Source organism: Nanorana parkeri, unplaced genomic scaffold, assembly GCF_000935625.1.
Source record: "Nanorana parkeri isolate BGI_ZX_2015 unplaced genomic scaffold, ASM93562v1 scaffold1198, whole genome shotgun sequence".
Classification (NCBI taxonomy): Eukaryota; Metazoa; Chordata; class Amphibia; order Anura; family Dicroglossidae; genus Nanorana; species Nanorana parkeri.
Genome location: NW_017307466.1, coordinates 254177 through 274545, shown reverse-complemented (window position 1 = coordinate 274545; position 20369 = coordinate 254177). Strand labels below are relative to the sequence as shown.

The following is a 20369-nucleotide window of genomic DNA, read 5'->3' as shown; positions in this document are numbered from 1 at the left end:
GCTCTCATATTGTGCAGCCATTCATTTTAGCTAAATGTACCATCCATATACTACTGCTACATGCATCAATCACTGGTAGCCAGATGGCTCCTGGCGCCTTGTGCTTCTGAGCCTTGTGACTGCATAGTCTGCAATGGCTATAGTTATGCTATTGTATGAGGTGAACAACAATTAATTTTTTACGACAGCTTTGTGAGGTTTATAATAGGAAAAACAGACCATGTCAGTAGACCAACTGTAGAGGTTATCATTTGTTATTACTGTATTAGCGTTATATGTATTGTTTTTATGTCTAGTTGATATACAGAAGCTTGTTTTTAGTCAATGCAAAAATGTCAGGACTATCATAGAGATACGAATTGCTCATATCTGTCCCCCAATGATCTACCTTATCTAACTGCTATTAATTTTTTTATTTTAATAAATCATCCTCTTTGTTGTTCCTTAATAAAGACCTTTAATACTCACCTTGTCCTGCTGCTTGTACCTCCTGTCTTTGCTCCCATGCATTATTGGTAGTGGATTGCTGGTCTCCAACTGCACAATGTGGTTTCATCTATAGGACCCTACATCACTGCAGGACACAGTAATGACTTAGAGGCCATTATATGGAACCTCAATGTGAGGTGGTGAATACAGACATCTAGAAGCGTCAAATGTGAGGATCTTCAGGCAGCCGCAGCTCTTCAACCTAACCAAGCTAAGAGGAACATGGAGCAGGACAGAGTAGTATAAAAGGTCATCTTTTGTAAGTGGTGTATATTTTCATTTATCAAAAAAAATAAAAAAAATGTATAACATGGTATCCTCTATCTAGACCAAAGAAAAAAATGTAATATTTTGCAGTTGATTGGTTGTTCCATACGGCAACTGCATTACTTTTTCTGTTTTTAGGCTTTCTTTTCTCTTTCTTTTCACCTTGTGGCCCTGCCCAATAACACACTTCCTGCTCCTGGATAACAATGCTTACTCACTTACTGTATGTGCGGAGAAGCAGTTATCACCATTGAACAGCACGTGTGTTAGGACTACAGAACACCTATCACTCCCTGCATCTGGATTACATAGGGTGAAGTGTTGTAATCTGGGCAGGTCCCTGGGCAGGATGAACTGGGCAAGGTGTATTGTTAGATAATATCTGGAAATCCTGCCATAAAGGTTCTCATTTAATCACTTCCTTTTATGGGGTTACAGTGCTCTGTCTTTGTCTCCGAACCACTTTGCGTAGTCACCGTTAGGTGTGCTTCTAGTGGAGAAAATAAGCAGCCATGCTTATTGTCCACCTTTGTCACCATCAGGCGTAATGACAGGTGAAGACAAAGTTTTCTAAAAGAAAATAAAAGATCAAACCTGAGATCAGGATGACAGTCCCAGAACCTGCACCACAAAAATAGTCATTCATTATTAAATCACTTGTAATCTCAAAGGCCAATTTAACCCTTTTCATTTTGAAGATTTGGTATGCGCTGGTTTACTCAATAGAACTTTTTAGCTGATTTGCATACCAAAATTAATTTAACATTTTGTATAGCAGATATAGAACCTCAAATTTGTAATTTGTTTTTAAAAATACTCTGAATATATTCTTGTTATAATGAACAGAGAAACGGATAACAACGGATTTAAAAAAATGCATTTCTAGTTTGTTTGATGCGTAATATATTTTGTATAGTTAATACTATTCCCCATACTTTCAGCAGATTTTTTTCCCCCCATGTATGCTGTATTCAGGGACCCCAAATAGTTACAGTTATAGATTTTGATACATATCACAGTGCTGTATGATCTTAGAGCATGTATATTTTAGATTGCTAGATATTAGATAGTAGACAAAATGGCTAAACTACCATTTAAAACCAATTAAAGTAAGATATAAAGCAAACACCTTTTTCTTAATTGAGGGCCCAGTTCTTTAAGTTGATGTGATCCTGTCTGCTAAAATTAGTTGTGACTCATGAAAGAGCAGAGCCAGATGTCTCTGTGGACAACATAGGCCAGGCCATTTCCAAAGGTGGCAATACTGCCTTGGGTGGCACAGAACCACCTACACATAATGTAGCTATTAATAGGGCATTCTTGTGTTTAATAAAACAACCTCATTGATGCTGAACCATGGTTAGCATGCTCTATAGTTAACATTGAGTCCTAGAACCAAAGTGCAAGCAGGCTATGCTCATGGTTTTCATGACTGTGGTAGTCATTGGTTCTAGGTGTACTAAAGAAGAGAGGTCATGTTGCCTATTTTAGTTTTTCTACCCCCAGCCTTGCTAGGTCTTCTGATTTGGTCTGGGTGATAATAAGCTGAGTTAGCCGGCTAGAGTGGGAGGCAGCAGAAGACAGATAGCCTAGAGGGGCAGGAAGTATAACCCAAACCTTGCAGGTGAGGTTAATTTGATTGGAGGCACGTGTTTCCATAAAAAAATTCACCTCATGGAGGGGCAATGTGTATTGGGTACCATTTGTTTATATCTAAGTACCTGTGATTCTACATATTCTTGGTTTTTCTTTGGGTAAAGTAATTTGCTCAGCTCTAACCAGTCTATAATATATAATTAATATTAACTTATGACGTAGAGGTCCTGATCTTCAGTCAGAGCAATGAGAACCTAGAAGTATCTGGCTCTTTTGCAGTTCTCTGTATTCCAGGCTTTCCTAAGCTTATTTCCCCACCAATATTGAGGAGGAAATAATACAACTAGATCTCTTTCAAGGTGGGTGACTGTGGCCTTATTGTTTTTCTATATTGCAAGGTGCTCACACATTATCTCAGCTTAGTTCAGATCAGTAATTAGAACAATAGGTCACCACCAGAGGAGAAATAGAAGGATCTGTGATGTCATTGGACCAGCAATTTATACACTATCTTGACAAAAGTATTTGGACACCCGTCCAAATCATTGGATTTAGGTGTTCCAATTACCTCCATGGCCACAGGTGTATAAAATCAAGCACCTAGACATGCAGACTGCTTCTACAAACATTTGTGAAAGAATAGGTCGCTCTCAGGAGCTCAGTGAATTCAAGCATGGTACCGTGATAGGTTGCCACCTGTGCAATGCATCCATCCGAGAATTTCTTTAGTACTACATATTCTACAGTCAACTGATAGTGGTATTATAACAAAGTAGAAGCAACTGGGAACAATAGCAACTCAAAGTCGTAGGCCACGTCAAGTGACAAAGCAGGGTCAGCACATGCTGAAGCTCACAGTGCGCAGAAGTCGCCAACTGTCTGCAGAGTCAATAGCTACAGACCTCCAAATTTCGTGTGGACTTCAGATTGGCACAACAACAGTACGTAGAGAGCTTCATGGAATAGGTTTCCATGGCCGAGCAGCTGCATCCAAGCCTTACATCACCAAGTGCAATGCAGTGGTGTAAAGCACGCCGCCATTGGACTCTAGACAAGTGGAGACGTGTTCTCTGGAGCAACGAATCACGCTTCTCTGTCTGGAAATCTAATGGACATGTCTGGGTTTCTGTGGTTGCCAGGAGAAACTTGACTGGCCTGCATAGAGTCCTGACCACAACCCGATAGAACACCTTTGGGATGAATTAGAGCGGAGACTGCGAGCCAGGCCTTCTTGTCCAACATCAGTACCTGACCTCACAAATGCACTTCTGGAGGAATGGTCAAACATTCCCATGGACACACTCCTAAACCTTGTGGACGCCTTCCCAGAAGAGTTGAAGCTGTTACAGCTGCAAAGGGTGGACCAACTCAATATTGAGCCCTATGGACTAAGATTGGGATGCCATTAAAGTTCATGTGCATGTAAAGACATGCATCCTAATACTTTTGGCAATATAGTGTATATATGTACAGTGTATATAATTTATTTTTTTATACTTTTGTGCGTGGTCTTGGGGCGGGGGGGTTTCTTCTGGTGAACAAGAACCCAATAGGTGCTGGGAGGAGGAGAACTGGATTGCATTACCTGTCATGTGATCAAGCTCTCCTCCGGTCAGGGAGTGTCCTGTGCAGAGTTAGGGCTCATGTTGATTGGGCGTTGTTTTTCCTCACTTGATATGCGCTCAGAATGCATGTCAAACGAAGGTCAGCAAATCCCATTGATGATGATTGAGCAGTACACATGGCAGCTCAGAGGCTTTGGACGCAGCATGTCCTATAGAGGTACGCTTAAGCTATATGCAAAGCAGGTGAAACACAGCCTTTTCTTGTCAAACGCTGCATTTGCCATTTGAACACATGCATTTAAATAGCAAACACATAGTGTGAAAGAGAATGCTTGTCAACATGAGTCATGTACTCTGGACACCTCAGGCTCCAACCACGGCCAACATTAAATGACTTGTAAAACACTGGTACATTGTGGAGTAAACAATACGGCAAGGGTAGGCAGCCTGGGCACTTCACCTGTGGCTAAACTACAAGTCCCATGAGGCATTGAAAGACTCTGACAGCCACAGACATGACTCCGGGAAGCAAAGGCACGATGACTGTGGTTTCCTCTCCCTGCAATAGGGTCCTATCTGGAGAACAAATATTAGTATCCTCTCTTCTTAACCCCCTTAACATCCAACATCCTCCCTCCTAACATCCAAGGTTGTCGGGCACTAAAGTTTGAACGGCTTCTCCGTTTTCTCTAAGAAAGTAAGTCTTAATTTAGAGATTTTGTTTGTACCTCATTTTAAAATAATTTCCTGCATTTTGAAAATGTCTCCTTGACCTTTTTATAAAGCAACATGAACGAAGTCTTCATTATTTGAAGACTCACTTGAAGAGTGAAGATGTCTTTATTCTTTTCATACACGCTGTATTAATGTGTTTGTCATTGAAATGTCAGCAAGTAATAATGCATGATAACATCTATTCTTTCTTGGTTGATAAAATATTCACTGCTGATGAGGGTTTAATTTTTTTTAAAGCAGGGACCTCTTGCTCTACTTTGTTTTAATAAGCCCAATATATCCAGCCTCATTTATCAAAATCTGCCATGTTCCTACTTTTAGAGCACTATGAATCTTAAAAGCTTTCTCAACTAAACTACATGGATGGCTTCAAGTTTAATGCCAGTGAGTGGTTTAACCACTTGAAGTTTGCCAGCCACTTCATCCTAGTTTTATTTTTATTTTTTGCTCCTCACAAACAAAAAGAGGTTAAATTACTTAGGTACCGGAAAGTCCAGCTGAAACTTTTGACAGACCTTTTAAAACCCAACTGAACTTTTAGTTTAAATTAGCCAAATACATTCTAAGGTACATTAAAACAAAAGTTGTTGAAAAACGTACAGTTGTCCCTTGCCAGCATGCTGCAGAGAAGAGCAGATCTCTGCAGAGAGACCCCTGCTTATGTACAGAGAACAAGGTTCTCTGTGTGTAAGCAATGGTCTGTCTACAGAGATCTGACACAAGCCCTGCTGTGTCAGACCTCTGATCAGCAGAGAACATAAGCTTTGCTGGTTGCAGGGCTATCATTTTGACTTAGCATGGGGCGTGTTGGACCTCTGAAGAGAGACCCATGTTTCCACACAAAGCAAGGGACCTTCTCTGCAGTATGATGGGAGTGAACAGACTTTTATACTCAGGAACTGGATGCTTTCTATTGAAAATTAACTGTGAGACTTTGAACACCTATTGTTTTATGCACCTGGAAATATATTTAGCTGATTCAAACTAAATGTTCAGTTAGGCTTTAAGCGCCTGTGTTCCTTTATGAGAAATGACTTGTCGATCATACACTTGCACCTCCTTCTCCTCAGTGGCAATGATCCGTGGGCTCATAGAACCTCTGAAGCTTTGCCACCACAGTGGGCTTGCTCTCCTTCTAGGAATTAAGCCATGTCTACACACGGGTTACCGTGATCATCCCAGCTGCCCATGTCTGCTTGAGCCAAGACGCGGACTGGACTTAGTTGTCATGCAAAGTCGCGTGGATCTGTCAGTCAAGCATTTAATCTGACCCTTGATCCTACATCAGTTTTCTGATGTAGCATAGAGGGACAGTTATACTGCTCAATTATATTGTGTATTATGATCAAATTAGCAATTAAAAACATGTTTTCAATTTGTTGGACAATATCATTTAATTTCCTACATATTGCTGCTTGAAACTAAGCAACAATGTCATTTACATGGGTTTAGAACAATGTAAACACTTTGGTTAGCTACACAGCATGTTTATAAAGAGCGGTATAACTGAGGGCTACAAAGGTGATTATGCTAAACCTGTTATGAAAGAACATAGAAACTGCCAATGTTGTCCTCTCCTTCTGATAATCACAGGCAGTCAACTAGCATTTTTAGAAGGTCATCGTTGACAGCCCTACATTTCTATCATGACTGGTTTCCTTTAATCATTGGCAGTTTACTGATATTATTAAATGCCAAAAGGAGTGTCTGCTAACAAGTAGACAAAGCAATACACTGGGAAAGAATCAAACAATTCAGTTGGACCCTCGGCTCATAAAGAATAATAATGCTTATTTTGTCTAGAGGATGATCTAAAACAGAGAAATGCTTACCTTAAACCAGAGGACTGTGGCGGTCCATTCCACCACTCTTCAGAGCCGAAATGAGGGCAAGTGTTCTACATCATCACATACAGTGCAGGACCAGTGGTGGAGGGGAGTGGTAAGACCAGCAAGAAGAGTGGCTTGGGGGGGGGGGGATGGTCATCACAACCTTAACTGGTGGGGAGGTAGACTGTGGGAATGTGGTTTAAGTTACTACTCCAGAAAACCTTCACAGTGGGGCAGTCTTTAAGATAGCAGCAACTGCAGCTGCCCAAAATTTGGTGAATTAATATGATTACATTGGTCATACAGTGCCTGGCCAAAAAAGTCACACACACTAATTTTTAGTTGGACCGCCGTTAGCTTTGATTACAGCATGCATTCACTGTGGCATTAGTTCAAAAAGCTTATGCAATGTCACAACATTTATTTTGGCCCAGAGTTGCATTATGCCAAATACTGTACATATAAAGCTGGCCATACACTTTGCAAACTTTGTCTAGTTCAAGATGAACCAGAAAAAATTTGTTGGCACCCACCTGTCCGGCATCATTCGATCAGAAATACGAAGGAACCGAGTGGAAAATGTTCAAGTGAACAGTGACGGCAGCCAACAGGCTTCCATCACTTTTCGGGTATTCTGATAGCAGCACACCTGCCTCTGTCAGGATAAAACAGCCAAGCAGGTGATTCATCCACCCACACTGTTTAGCGTGGATAGCGGAATCTATTTTTTTTTTTTGTCGTTCAGCCCGCAGGTTGAAAGAAAAAAATTATAACAGTGTGTGGCCAGCTTTGGACAAGAAGGTCAGCAAGTGCTGTTATTCCTGTTTGGAACAATTCACACCTAACTCGAACAATTACCACATATCCCAGAATTTATGGCACCATGGTGATTGAATTATGAAAATATAATAGGGTGGTTTCATACATTTTCACACCTCCTGTCATGTTCTTAGACAATTAACATCAGCCTTACTATATTCCAAGGTGATTGGTTTTAGGTGAGTGTAAATGCTGGGCAAATGTCTGACATTCATGTGAACTGTCAAGCCATTTGGATGAGTAGTGACATGTCTTTAACATTACAGAACAAGTCCAGAGTCGGACCACTGTGTAAAGTCTTCTCCAGCACATCCCAAATATTTTCAATTGGGTTAAGGTCTGGACTCTGCGGTGGGGAAACCAAGTGTGAAAATGATGTATCATGCTCCCTGAACCACTCTTTCACAATTTAAGTCCGATGAATCCTGGCATTGTCATCTTGGAATATGCCCAATGTTCCATCAGGGACGAAAAAATCCATTGATGTAAAAACCTGATCATTCAGTATATTCAGGAAGGAAGCTGATCTCATTTGTTGGCAAATTAACATTGCTGAACCTAGACCAACTGAAGTAACCCCCGATCATAACACTACCTGAAATTCAAGTAGTGACTTTTATTTTTTTTTGGCCAGACAGTGTATATAATCATATCTAGTTATAAACTTGATCTCCAGACAGATATGAAAGATGCAACTGAATTCGGTTCTGCATCCATTAATACATTGTTACTTATTTTTTCCTTAAATGCAAGCAGTATAAGTACCTGGTTTTGGCCTGGTATCAGCCTCTTGCAATCCTCTGAACAAAAGAGCTCAGACGGGGGGAGGGAGAAGCAGCTCAAGTCAGTTGTGTTTCAGTGCTCATGTGCTAAAAAAAAAGCATGCTAATAGGAGAGGGATATAGAGATGGCCTCATTGGTCTGCTGCTTCTCCTTTCACTGTCCAATCGTAAACTGGGAGAGGGACAAGATGTGTAAGTGTTACTTATAATGAGTTGTCCTGCCCTGCCAGACATATGTGCTGTGTGGCCAGGCTGTGTTAATCTTACAAGTGGCTGGAGAGAAATACAAATTGGCAGGCAAAGCAGTCCTCCTATGTGTATTTAGCTGGTCTAGTTTAGTATTGTCTGTAGTTCAGCCTGTTAAAAGTATGTTGCGCAATAGTTCACCTTTTAAACAGGACCAATTTAAGTGAAGATGAAATTGTTTAGCTGTTGTCCTCATCAACATTTTAGGTGCTGTTTAGCCTTGGATTCTCCTTTCTCTGACTTCAGTACACATTACTAAATCAGGAGGAAAGCATCTGGAAATTAGAGCATGACAGGAGAGCCACTCGACCAATAATTGTGTGCTGACATAATAATTCGGGTTCATCTAAGCTAATACGCCAAACAAGCGTGAAAACGGCAAAAGCGCCAATCCTGGCTTCATAAATAACAACACCTGAGTGCAGCTGTTCACATCTCTGTCTCATTCTTAAAGATCTATTTATAAAACGTCCTTTATCATGCTGCTGTAATTGGCCACGGATGAGAGCCACGCACCTGAGCTTTTAGAAGTAAGCACTTTTTTTTTATTAAAAGGAAAACTATTTCAGATCCACAAATACAGAGGTTTTTTTGGACCTGGTTGGAGTTCGAAGTAATCAGATGTAAACGTGCACACATTCCTTTACATCCACCTGCCCATAGACTAATATTGAGCTTCTGATCAAGTCCATCTATGTGAAAGGGACCTTATGTTACTGCCAATGAATTGAAAGGCTTATTAAACCTCCGCATGTTTTCACATATATCTACTGCTAGCAAGCATGACACCGTCACTGAGCTAAACATAGCCTGTGCAGAGAGCAGAGCTGTGGGAGGGGCCCAGCAGGCCCTACCCACTACAGGCTTCCTGCAGAAAACTACAGGAGGGGGCCGGAGACAAGACCAGACACCCTGAACAAGTAGAGAGAGTAGTAGTGACCGGTCTTTATTACAGGAAGCTCCTGCACAGAGGCAAAGTTTTACATGGTATTACTGCAAAGATTAATTACAGACATGCAAGCTTTCTGATTTCTCCTTTCAGAAAGTGATGTTATTTTCTCACATTTAGAGAAGAGAATCTCCTCACATTGGGAAACAAAACAGAAAATCCATTTTGGATAGAGCCGCCCTTTAACCATTGTAAAACTTAAGTAAAACGAAAAAAAAAAGCAATTAAGTTCTATATATACAATTCTAAGGGGCGAGATGATGGTTATAATCAGCTATACATCTGCTCTTCATTTCTCTTTCAACTAGATGACATTTTCTACCTGTCAAAACTTTTATTATATTTATGGTAATAATACATGTGCTTATTTTAATTTCATTCCAATAGCAATTGTCTTTGCCAGAATATTTTAACATAATTGGATCCTATCTTTTAAAGACATAAGAAAGTTACAAATGTAATAATGCCTGACACTAAGAATAATTACAAATGATTATTATTGGGTTTTTTAAGCCAAGCTTCTCTTTGCAATTTTATTGTGTCTTTAATGATAGTATCCAATTATGTTGAAATGTTCTGGCAAAGACAATTTCTATTGGAATTAAATCATAATAAACACATGTATTATTACCATAAATAAAATGAAAGTTTTGACAGGTAGTAAATGTCATCTAGTTATAAAAAGTATGAACAGCTGATGTAGAGTTGATCATCCATCTTCTTACAATCGTCTTATTTATTACAAATCTATTATTATTATTATTATTTTTATTGTTGTTGTTTAGTGTTCTCTTCTCCTGTGGTACTGTATAAATGATGTTACCAGGCTGAGCAATATACCAGTATATAATACGACTAAATAAAAATTGTGTATGCAACTGTATACCAAATATATACAACAAAAACATGACCCAGTAGTATTGACAGCTCTGACCTTATTAGCTTACAGTCTAGACCAGCCTTTCTCAACCAGGGTTTCTCCAGAGATTGCTCGGGTTCCTCCACAGAGCAATTTTGACATATCAGATTAGTAACCACTGACATTAATGCCCTTTTTAGCTATATGTAAGGGGCAGCATTGTTCCCAGTGACCAACAATGTAAGGAGCATTCTTCCCAATGACCACCAATGTAACTGGGTATTTTCCTCAGTGACCACCAAAATAAGAAGCATTTTTTCCTCTGAACACCGATTAATGTAATGGGGCCCTTTCCCAACTGACCACCAATGCAAGGAACATTCTTCCCACTGACCAGGAATGTAAGAAGCATTCTTCTAAATGACCACCAATGTAAGGAACATTCCTTTCACCAATGTAAGGAACATTTTTCCCACTGACCACCAATGTAAGGAATATTCTTCCCACTGACCACCAATGTAAGGAGTATTCTTCCTACTGACTACCAATGTAAGGAATATTCTTCCTACTGACCACCAATGTAAGGAATATTCTTCCCACTGACCACTAATTTAAGGAACATTCTTCCTGCTGACCGCTAATGAAATGGGGTTCTTTTCCCACTGACCACCAATGTAAGAAACATTGCTTTGAATGAAGACCAATGTACTTCCCACTGATCACCAATGTAATTGACCATCAGTGTAACAATACATTTTTTGTTGTATGCATTTTTTTTATGGCAATTACTGTTTATTTAATTTCATTGGTATTACTGAAAATAATGTTGTCGTATATTATAGAGTGGTTCTTAAATACGCTAAGTTATTTTAAAGGTTCCTCTGTACCAAAATGATTGAAAAGTCTGCTTTACGACCAATGTCATATTGTGATAAGCTTATTTGATACTAAACAGCTGTGTAATCTTCATTTTTAATAGCGTATATGTTACCTAACATGTTCATTTTTACTTGTAAATGTCCTTGAGGTACCTTTTGTGTCCCATAGGTATTACGCAATAGGGTTATTGTAGAAAAAGCTGTCTGGTTAATTACTCTTAACTAGAAGAATTTTTGCATAGTCTACAGATCTGCAATGACAAGAAACACCTGAACATTTTCTGCAGGGCTAAATACAGGAGAATTAGGTTTGTGTTCCCTAAGTACCTCGCTCACTAGCTCTAAATTGACAAACTGCCTATCATTTTTTCTTTGTTTTTTTAATCTACTGGTAGATACCGTAGCGCAGCCTTTCTCAACCAGGGCGCTGTGGCACACTGGTATGCTTTCTGGCTTTCTCAAGGGTGCCTCAAAATGTTGTGGTAGTGAGACTCTGATAGTGAAGGGGAAAAAAGACTGATGTGAGGGGGGCTCCTGATGTAAAGGGGATACTCTTGTGAAAGGGGAAGACTCTGATATGAAATACAGGCTTCTGATGCAAAGGTTGACTCTGATGTAAATGGAGAAAGCTTCAATTGAAATGGGCACTTTGATGCGAAGGGGTAAAACCCACTTATTTGTGTGTTCTTGCATCGGGTACACCTTAAAATCTATCACATTTTTGAATGGGGTGCCTTGAGATGTTGCATACTTTTAAAGGGTGCTTTGACCAAAAAAAGGTTGAGAAACTCTGTTGTAGAGTTATTCAGGTTCCTTTTGTGAATCTATGTCAAGGTTACTTTTAAAATGTATGTAAACTCTAACAATTAACTTTTCAAACTCCCTTTTTATCTGTCATCAATACAACTTAAAACAGGAAGTGTGTTACTGGCAGGATCTCCGGGGTGACAATAAAAGGATAAAACCTGAAAACTAATGCAGCCATAATTTCTAAGGACTGGTAATCTGCAATATATGACATGTTCTTGGATTTACATACACTTTAAGGCCTTATTATCACTTGCAATTGGGGCAGTCTCACAAATGGCTCCTTTAGACTCATGTGATCAGATGTGGGCAGAAAAAGTTATACAAAGCAATGACTGCTGACAGTGCCTGTTCACATGTTATTGGACATGCAGCGATTACCTGCACAGCCGATCACCTACGGTGATCACTGCATGTCTGATTACATATGAGTGGCTGATGTTGCTGTCAGCTGTCATTTCTTTGTATAACACTGCCCATCCATAGATGTTTGCATTAGTCTCACAGAGCAATTTGTCAGATAGCCCCAATCCAAATCATGTATGGGGCCTAAGAAGGTCTCGGATACTCTTTTGTAAGCTCTGTTCTCAGTTTAGTCATTGTTGTATGTGTACCATTGTTTGTTTCCACCTTAAAACTATTAACTTGTAGGCAGGGGCTTAAGGCAGACCTTCAGTCCACTAAAATACTTTACCTTCCTGAACTCCCCACCCCCTGTACAGACCCTTTGGTTTACTTTTTTTCTTTTGGCCCTGGTCCCTGCCTCCATTTCCACCTCAGTAAGAATGACGTGTCCCTGCTCCCACAGCCTCCTGGGATATCCTCGTCATATATCCCAGGAGGCTGTAGAAGCAGGAACAAACAGTGGACCTGTTGCACATCATCAGGGGCTGTCTGCAGAACCCAGAAAAGGCAGCCAGCTACCAATGACTGAAGAGGACTAAGATGGCAGCATGGGACCTGGACTGTGGAGGTGGAGCTGTGGATCGCAGCAGGACAATGCTGAACTTGTTGTGCAAGTGAGTATGTGAATTGAAGACTGCTCTTCATAAAAAGCTGAGGGGGTTAAGTTCTTTAATTAGACATCCTTTGCTAGCTAGTGTGGATGAATGCTAAATGTTTAGTGAAAGTTTATTTACTGCTGATGTATATTCTGTCTGTGGCTAGTCCTGGATGGAGATTATTGCCCACCCATTGAAGCCTGCCCCTTGCTTCTTCTCAGCATAACGCTGGTGTAAGCTAGCAAAGCTACTACAAGTCTTCGCCCCCTGCCCTCAGCGATCCTGGAAGCAAAACTGAATAGTTGTCACATGATTTCTAAATAAAAGTGAAAGAAAAAGGTATTTGGCGTTATAATTTATTATAAAGGGATTATTATTTCTAATGATGAGCTATACTGCAGTGGTAATTAGAAACTGTCAGCATTTACATACACTTTAAGAAAAAAGTAACCAGTCACAGCTCCCATATTTCAATTTTGAAGGGTTCCATTGAAGGGAAATCTGGGAGTCAATGCTTGAACTCCAAGGCTGGATTCACAGTGGTATGTGTGCATTGCAGTATGCAGGGTATCATGTAAACGGGACCTTATTGTTTCCCTTTCAAAACAAAGAGAACTGAAGCATTAAAATATGAACCAGCCACAAGTTCATGCAGCAAAATATAAGTTTTGGTGTGTGAAAATGTACAAGTGTAAATAGGTCCCTAATGTATCATCACAGTGCATTACTGGTCAGCACTTCTGCCTTGCAGCACTGGGGGGTCCCCGGTTCAAATCCTGGTCAAGACACTATATGCAAGGAGTTTACATGTTCTCACTGTGCTTGTGTGGGTTTCCTCAGGCTTCTTCGGCTTCCTCCCACATTCTAAAGACATGCTGGAAGGTTAAGTGGCTGCTGTATAAATTGGGTCTTGTGTGCATGTGCAATAGGGAACTTCAATTGTTAGCTACTTGAAGGCAGGGACTGATGTGAATGTTTAATATGTAAAGCATTGTGTTAATTGTTGGCCCTATATAAATATCAATAATAAATACATGTAAATGGTATTGTATGTGTAGTGTGTATTCAGTGGAGCCCATACTCTTCCTTGCTTGTTCTCAGTGTTAAAAAGTAATTGGATCATTATTCACCGCTATATCATATAATTGTACTTCTGCCACCATTATTGTGAATAGGACTGTATAGTATTTTTAATTGATACATATTAATTTAAATTATATCCTCTTAACATCTTTTTGGTCTCAAATCAGGTTTTTTGATTCACCAGTATTTGGTATTCTTTTTATATATTGATTTATATATTTATATATTTTATAGCTCTTTAAATTATTATTTTATTGTATTTTTATAGCCTTTAATGAAAAAACTCAATGGCTCTGTAATAAAGTCATTACCAGATCCTATGTTGGAATACATTTATATCTGGACTTTTATTTCCCATTCTGGTGCTTCAATCTCAGATTTATTGGATCAGTATGACAGCCAGGCAGGAAGAATTTTTAGCAATGTCAGCCTCCATCTTCACTCAGAACAAGAGCTGCACCGGGCAGCAAATGTCAGTGAAACTCCAAGACTATACAACAGATACTGCCACTGTGCTAAAGTCAGAACATTTACACATTTTAAAGAGAAATTTTACATAGCCAATTTCTTGTCTCCCAAAACAGATACTTTCAAAAGGAGAACTATGGGGTTAAGGCTTTTCCCCATAGTTCAACTTAGGGTAACGGGAGGACACAAACTAGCGTCCTCCCGTCACCCTAGGCTCAGTATACCGCGAGCTGTAGCTTGCCGTATACTGAGACGCCGCAGTATACTGCAAGCTGCTGCTCGCGGTATACTGAGACGTCACAGCTGAAGCGGATCCCGACAATTATGCCGGGATCCACCCAGCTGCGTGACTGACAGCTGGCCCTGCCTATCTAGAGGCAGAGCCAGCTGTACCCGCCCCCTCCCCGTCCGTTCCGCCAGTCAGCGCTGGCGGATCGGAGCGGGGAGGGGGGAATCCAGCCCCTCCCCTGTCACAGCAGAGAGCCGTAACAGGATCGAGAGGTGAGCGAACGTCGGTATGTGTTTGCTCACCTCCCGATCTACTGAGCCGACCTGTGACAGTCTCATTGTCACAGGTGGGCTAGAACTATGAGGTGAGTGAAAACCACTCACCTCATAGTTCTCCTTTAAGGCATGCCAACTGACAAGGTTGCCAGTGTTCTTTTTTCAGCTCTCAGTTGAACTTTCATGCCCTCAAATGGCTGGTGTTATAGCTGATGTGCAGCACCATGGCAACTGGAAACCAAATAGAGGTTAAGATGGCACCTTCCTGGCTGTTAAGGCTTGGTGGTTGTAGTTCTGCTTTGAAGCCCATCTCCCGAATATAAAACAAAACTAAATGCCCTTTTAACATACCTAAACCTGCAGTTGCCTGACTCTAAGTTCCAACCCTTCTCTGTTTACAAATGGTGGGAATGAGTGAAGGCATATATGCATACTTTACATCTAACTATACTGAGCACATAGTTACATAGTTATATAGTACTTGAGGTTGAATAATGACACAGGTCCATCAAGTGCAACCTATAGCGTTTATGCATGTGCACACAAATGTTTTTTTTGGCTAAAAATAGAAGCATGTAAGAAGCTGATCATTTTGGGGTATTTTTTGGACTCAGTTCCACTCGAAAGCCAGGCTCACTCCCTTAATCAACCATGCTTCCTCACTTGTGGCCCCTGTGACAGCACAGGGCAATTTTCATCTTTTCTTCTTCTCTGGGCTTGGTAGTCCTTACTGATGCGGAAAGTGATATGGTAACATCAGTGCCACTCTTTGCAAAATATGCTGTTCGTTGATGCTGAACATCAACAAACCCGGAAGACTAAGGACATCTTTGGCCAAAAAGGGACACTGCAGAGCACAGCTCTGGATTAATGATTAGTATTTTTTACAGGGGACATTTATTCAAAACAAAAGCTTAGGCCCAAGTTGGGCTTTAAGGTAAACCCTTCTAGAACAAGTGTGTTCACTGAAATTCACTTATGCTTGCCTTTAAGTTAAACATTTACAACATTAGCTGAAGATGTTTCCTTTTTTAATGCTGGTACTTAGAAATGAGGGCTAGCAGAATGATACAATGACAAAGGAGCTTTGTCAGATTTGTTCCAGAATAGACACATTTTCTCAGAACTACCTAACAATTATCATTCCAAATTGTCAAATCTCAGATACCGTAAAATAGAAATGTTTATCCCAATGAATGCTTTCTCTATTGTTTATTTGGATCTCCATGTTCAGAGGAGAACAGTGATTTTATTTGATCTCTCTTGCAGTTTGACTCTTCAGGGATTGGCCGCAAGGGAACACCACTTCAACAATGTAAATCTTGGCCACCCATCAGTCAATGTGCCGATTCCAATCATTTGCCAAAAGGCTTGGAAGTCAAGAAGATCTCATGAGAAGACTACAAAGCCAGTGGAATGTTTCTCAGTTCAAAGAACCTACTACAAGAAGTCGACAGGAGCCTGAAAACGATGTGAAAGTTGCAGAAAAGGTGAGCGGCACAGTAAGTAGGATGTGATGTATTTTTCTGTCAACAATTTCATTTATTTGGGAAATTCTCTTGTGTTCGTAGCTGCTGTTATTAAATGCAGCTGTGAGCAATCCAAATCCGCTCTTTTGTAACATGGTTTAAAGGGCACATAGCACTAAACTAGTTTTCTTTCTTCAAAGCTATGATAATTACATTGGGAGAGACATTTGTTAGAAAATGCAGAAGTAAACCATTTCTTTTAGTTCTCATTGCCTGAAAAAGGCTAAAATATGATTTATGGGGAACCAGTCAGTTACAAATATATGGAACATGTAGAGGTGAGGTATTGGATTCAAATTATCAGAAGATCTTTTAGATCATGACAAAGCACAAGAGAGGGAAAGAGAGCCAGGAGAGACAGCGAGGAGTGACAGCCAGGGGAGAGAGCCAGGGGAGAGAGCGAGGAGGGCACATAGCATAGAGAGTGAGGGGAGAGAGCAAGGATAGACAGCCAGAGGAGAAAGCAAGGATAGACAGCCAGGGGAGAGAGCTAGGAGAGAGGAGAGACAGCCAGGGAAGAGAGCAAGGAGAGATAGCAAGGCTTGACCACAGACATCCCTCCACCACCACAGCCAGACCATGACACCCCCACACAGTGAAATTTGCACAGTGGCTGCCACTGTCTGGCCGGCATCCCTCAATAAGCTGATCGAAGAAGCCGGTCAGTAATTCTATGTAGGAACAGAGTCAGCAGCCTTAAAGCTGCCAGCCCTGTTTGGGTATTCTGATAGTGGCCGGTGGCCACTGTTAGAATACAAAAAAAACAGCAGATAGCAGAGGAAGCAATAGCCAGCCTGCTATTGGCTATTTCAAATTGCAATAGCCAATAGCAGGCTGGCTATTGCACTTGTCCACTGCTTGCTGTTAATCAGCAGAGGAGTAGACCAGAAGGAGAACTTTTTCCTTGAGCTCCTCCTCTGCTGATTGACAGCAGGTTTAATAACCAGCCTTCTATTGGCTATTGCAATTTGAAAGAGCCAATAGCAGGCTGGCTATTGCACTGCCCACTGCTTGCTGTTTACATTTAGCTGCTGGCGCAGCTGAATGTAAACAGAATATCGGTAACTGATATCGGTGTAATATTTGTAAAGAACTTGCGCTAATGGAAGTAAAAAATAATAAAATATGTAAAAAAGTTAAAAATGGATGAAAATAAATTGGATAAAAATAAATGTTTTGGAAGGGTAAGGGAAGCTGCTGAACAAAAGGCACTCAGCCCCTAATAGGATGTGTTATTTCAAAACGTACAGCGCTAGCCGTCCTTCAGATGTGAATATAAGAACTCAGACGTTGAGATCAGGATTTAACAAGTGCTATTAAAAAATTAATAATTAATAAAACATTCAGTGAAGGGGTGTATCTCAAAATATTCAATGTGAATCGGTTGTGTGAACAAATAAAGTTCATAAAATATCAAAACAGACAATGTAAATTTATCTAATAAAATGTGATAAGCTGTGAATATATGTATCATGTGTAAGTGATTCTTGTTAATAAATAGTGAATGGACAAACAATGTGTACCACTTAAATGAATTAAAACAAAAAAATGTTTTCGATGTATTTGTGAATAGTCCAAATCTTTTGTAGTTTTTTTATATAGTCTTTAGAAATCCATAAATGTAAGACACTTCGACAGTGAAAATTCAGTGCAATAATGTGTCCAACAAAAATCCAAAAAACGAGGAAAAAATAATGAAGAAAAAAATGAAAACAAAAATAAAGAACAAAGTGTAGAAAAAATGTAGAAAAAAATGTAGAAAAAATGCAGCAAAAGTCCCCTCAAGGGAATGCACTCACCAGATCCAAAGATGTTAAACACGTTTGTTTCATCAAGGTAAGTCTGCAGCTCCGTCTTTAATTTCCACGCCCGATCAGGCTTCAGGGAAGGAAAGGTCTCCCGTTTTATCCGTGATGTTTAAACGGAATATCCTCGTATTTTAGGGGTCCCTCCGGTGGGATATCCAATCATATAATGATCAAAATAAGACATACGCTCATAGTGTAGTAAAACCCAGGTTTATTATAGTCAAACAGCATACAAGTTTAAAAAGAGCGCTAAAATATGTTTAAAAAAGCCCCGGAGGGACCCCTAAAATACGAGGATATTCCGTTTAAACATCACGGATAAAACGGGAGACCTTTCCTTCCCTGAAGCCTGATCGGGCGTGGAAATTAAAGACGGAGCTGCAGACTTACCTTGATGAAACAAACGTGTTTAACATCTTTGGATCTGGTGAGTGCATTCCCTTGAGGGGATTTTCGCTGCATTTTTTCTACATTTTTTTCTACATTTTGTTCTTTATTTTTGTCTTCATTTTTTTCTTCATTATTTTTTCCTGGTTTTTTGGATTTTCGTTGGACACATTATTGCACTGAATTTTCACTGTCGAAGTGTCTTACATTTATGGATTTCTAAAGACTATATAAAAAAACTACAAAAGATTTGGACTATTCACAAATACATCGAAAACATTTTTTTGTTTTAATTCATTTAAGTGGTACACATTGTTTGTCCATTCACTATTTATTAACAAGAATCACTTACACATGATACATATATTCACAGCTTATCACATTTTATTAGATACATTTACATTGTCTGTTTTGATATTTTATGAACTTTATTTGTTCACACAACCGATTCACATTGAATATTTTGAGATACACCCCTTCACTGAATGTTTTATTAATTATTAATTATTAATTTTTTAATAGCACTTGTTAAATCCTGATCTCAACGTCTGAGTTCTTATATTCACATCTGAAGGACGGCTAGCGCTGTACGTTTTGAAATAACTGATATCGGTGGCCTGAAAGGTGGCCAATCGGTATCAGTTCCGAAAAATCGATTTCGGTCGACCCCTACCACAGACACCACCAGCCTGACCACAAAGTTCTCTACACAAAACATACTAGTAGATATAAATATTCACTGGGTATTATGACATCAGTGAGACCAACCCTTTAGTAACAAACTAAAACCAGCATGAAAAGGGCACACAGGGGATTTTCTGGCCAATTAAGATATTGGCAGGCACCTTTCTGCTTTGAGCAGGACTTTACTTATAATGTTTTTATGACTGACAAGTTCACCTTGATAACTGGTTAATAAAATATTTTGTTAAGTTTAAAGAATGGCTCGTTCAGTCAGTGGAAATAAAAAAAAAAATACACAGAAGATGAAAATATCTCATAATTAAATCTGACACAAAAAAAAGGAAGGATGAAGCTGTCAAACCTGAAAACCAGGGGTCATTTTCAAGCCTAAACATCTCCATGACCAGATCTTTTGTGCCCTATCCCCCCCCCCCCAAATACTCAGCAGACCAAGCGGTACCCGTCAGGAAGACTCAAGACCAGACATGCTTACAGTGTTCAGTGACACTGCTCCCTTTCTCTTATTTCTCCATCCTGTTTTTGATGTGCTTCTGTCATCTATCTCCCCCTTTCCATCTATGGTCGGCCCCTGCCGCCAGCGGTTTAAGTGGTGCGCTCAGGGTGATTAGGGTGTGCCCAGGTACACCCCGTGCACACCCTATGGACTGGCACAAATAACCAAGAGCTAAATTTTTGCTGTACAGCCAGAATCGGTGATTCACCAATTTGGTACTGATTTGAAAACCAATACTACTAAAAGTTTTGGACTCTTTGTTTGAAGTTACAGATATACAACCTGCCACAGCTAACCTTTATAGCAATTTCTGTGGCTGTCATTGCTAACACTGCTTTATGACTTAGTGAGTTAAAAGTATGCAGCAAGTGAAGTAGGAATTTTAAACTTGCATGCTTTTTTCTGATCAGTTACCCACTAAGTAGTTAAGGAAGACACAGTTGAAAACTGAACTCCAGGTACAAAAACATCACTGTTGTTAAGTTATGCGCTAATTCCAAATTAATTAAAGGGTAATGCTACCTTTTAATTTTTTTTTAGCTAGGCTGATATTCTGAGTCAGGACAAAAA

The 20369-nt window shown here is 39.9% G+C and overlaps 1 protein-coding gene across 1 annotated transcript in view; it reads left to right on the top strand.

The window, feature by feature from the left end:
* LOC108796936 (synaptotagmin-C-like) overlaps positions 1 to 20369 on the top strand; it is a 180461-nt gene that overhangs the window by 45541 nt on the left and 114551 nt on the right. The window contains exon 2 of the mRNA XM_018568497.1: positions 16147 to 16367. The gene's annotated coding sequence lies outside the window, so the exon portion shown is untranslated. The remainder of the gene's footprint in view (positions 1 to 16146; positions 16368 to 20369) is intronic.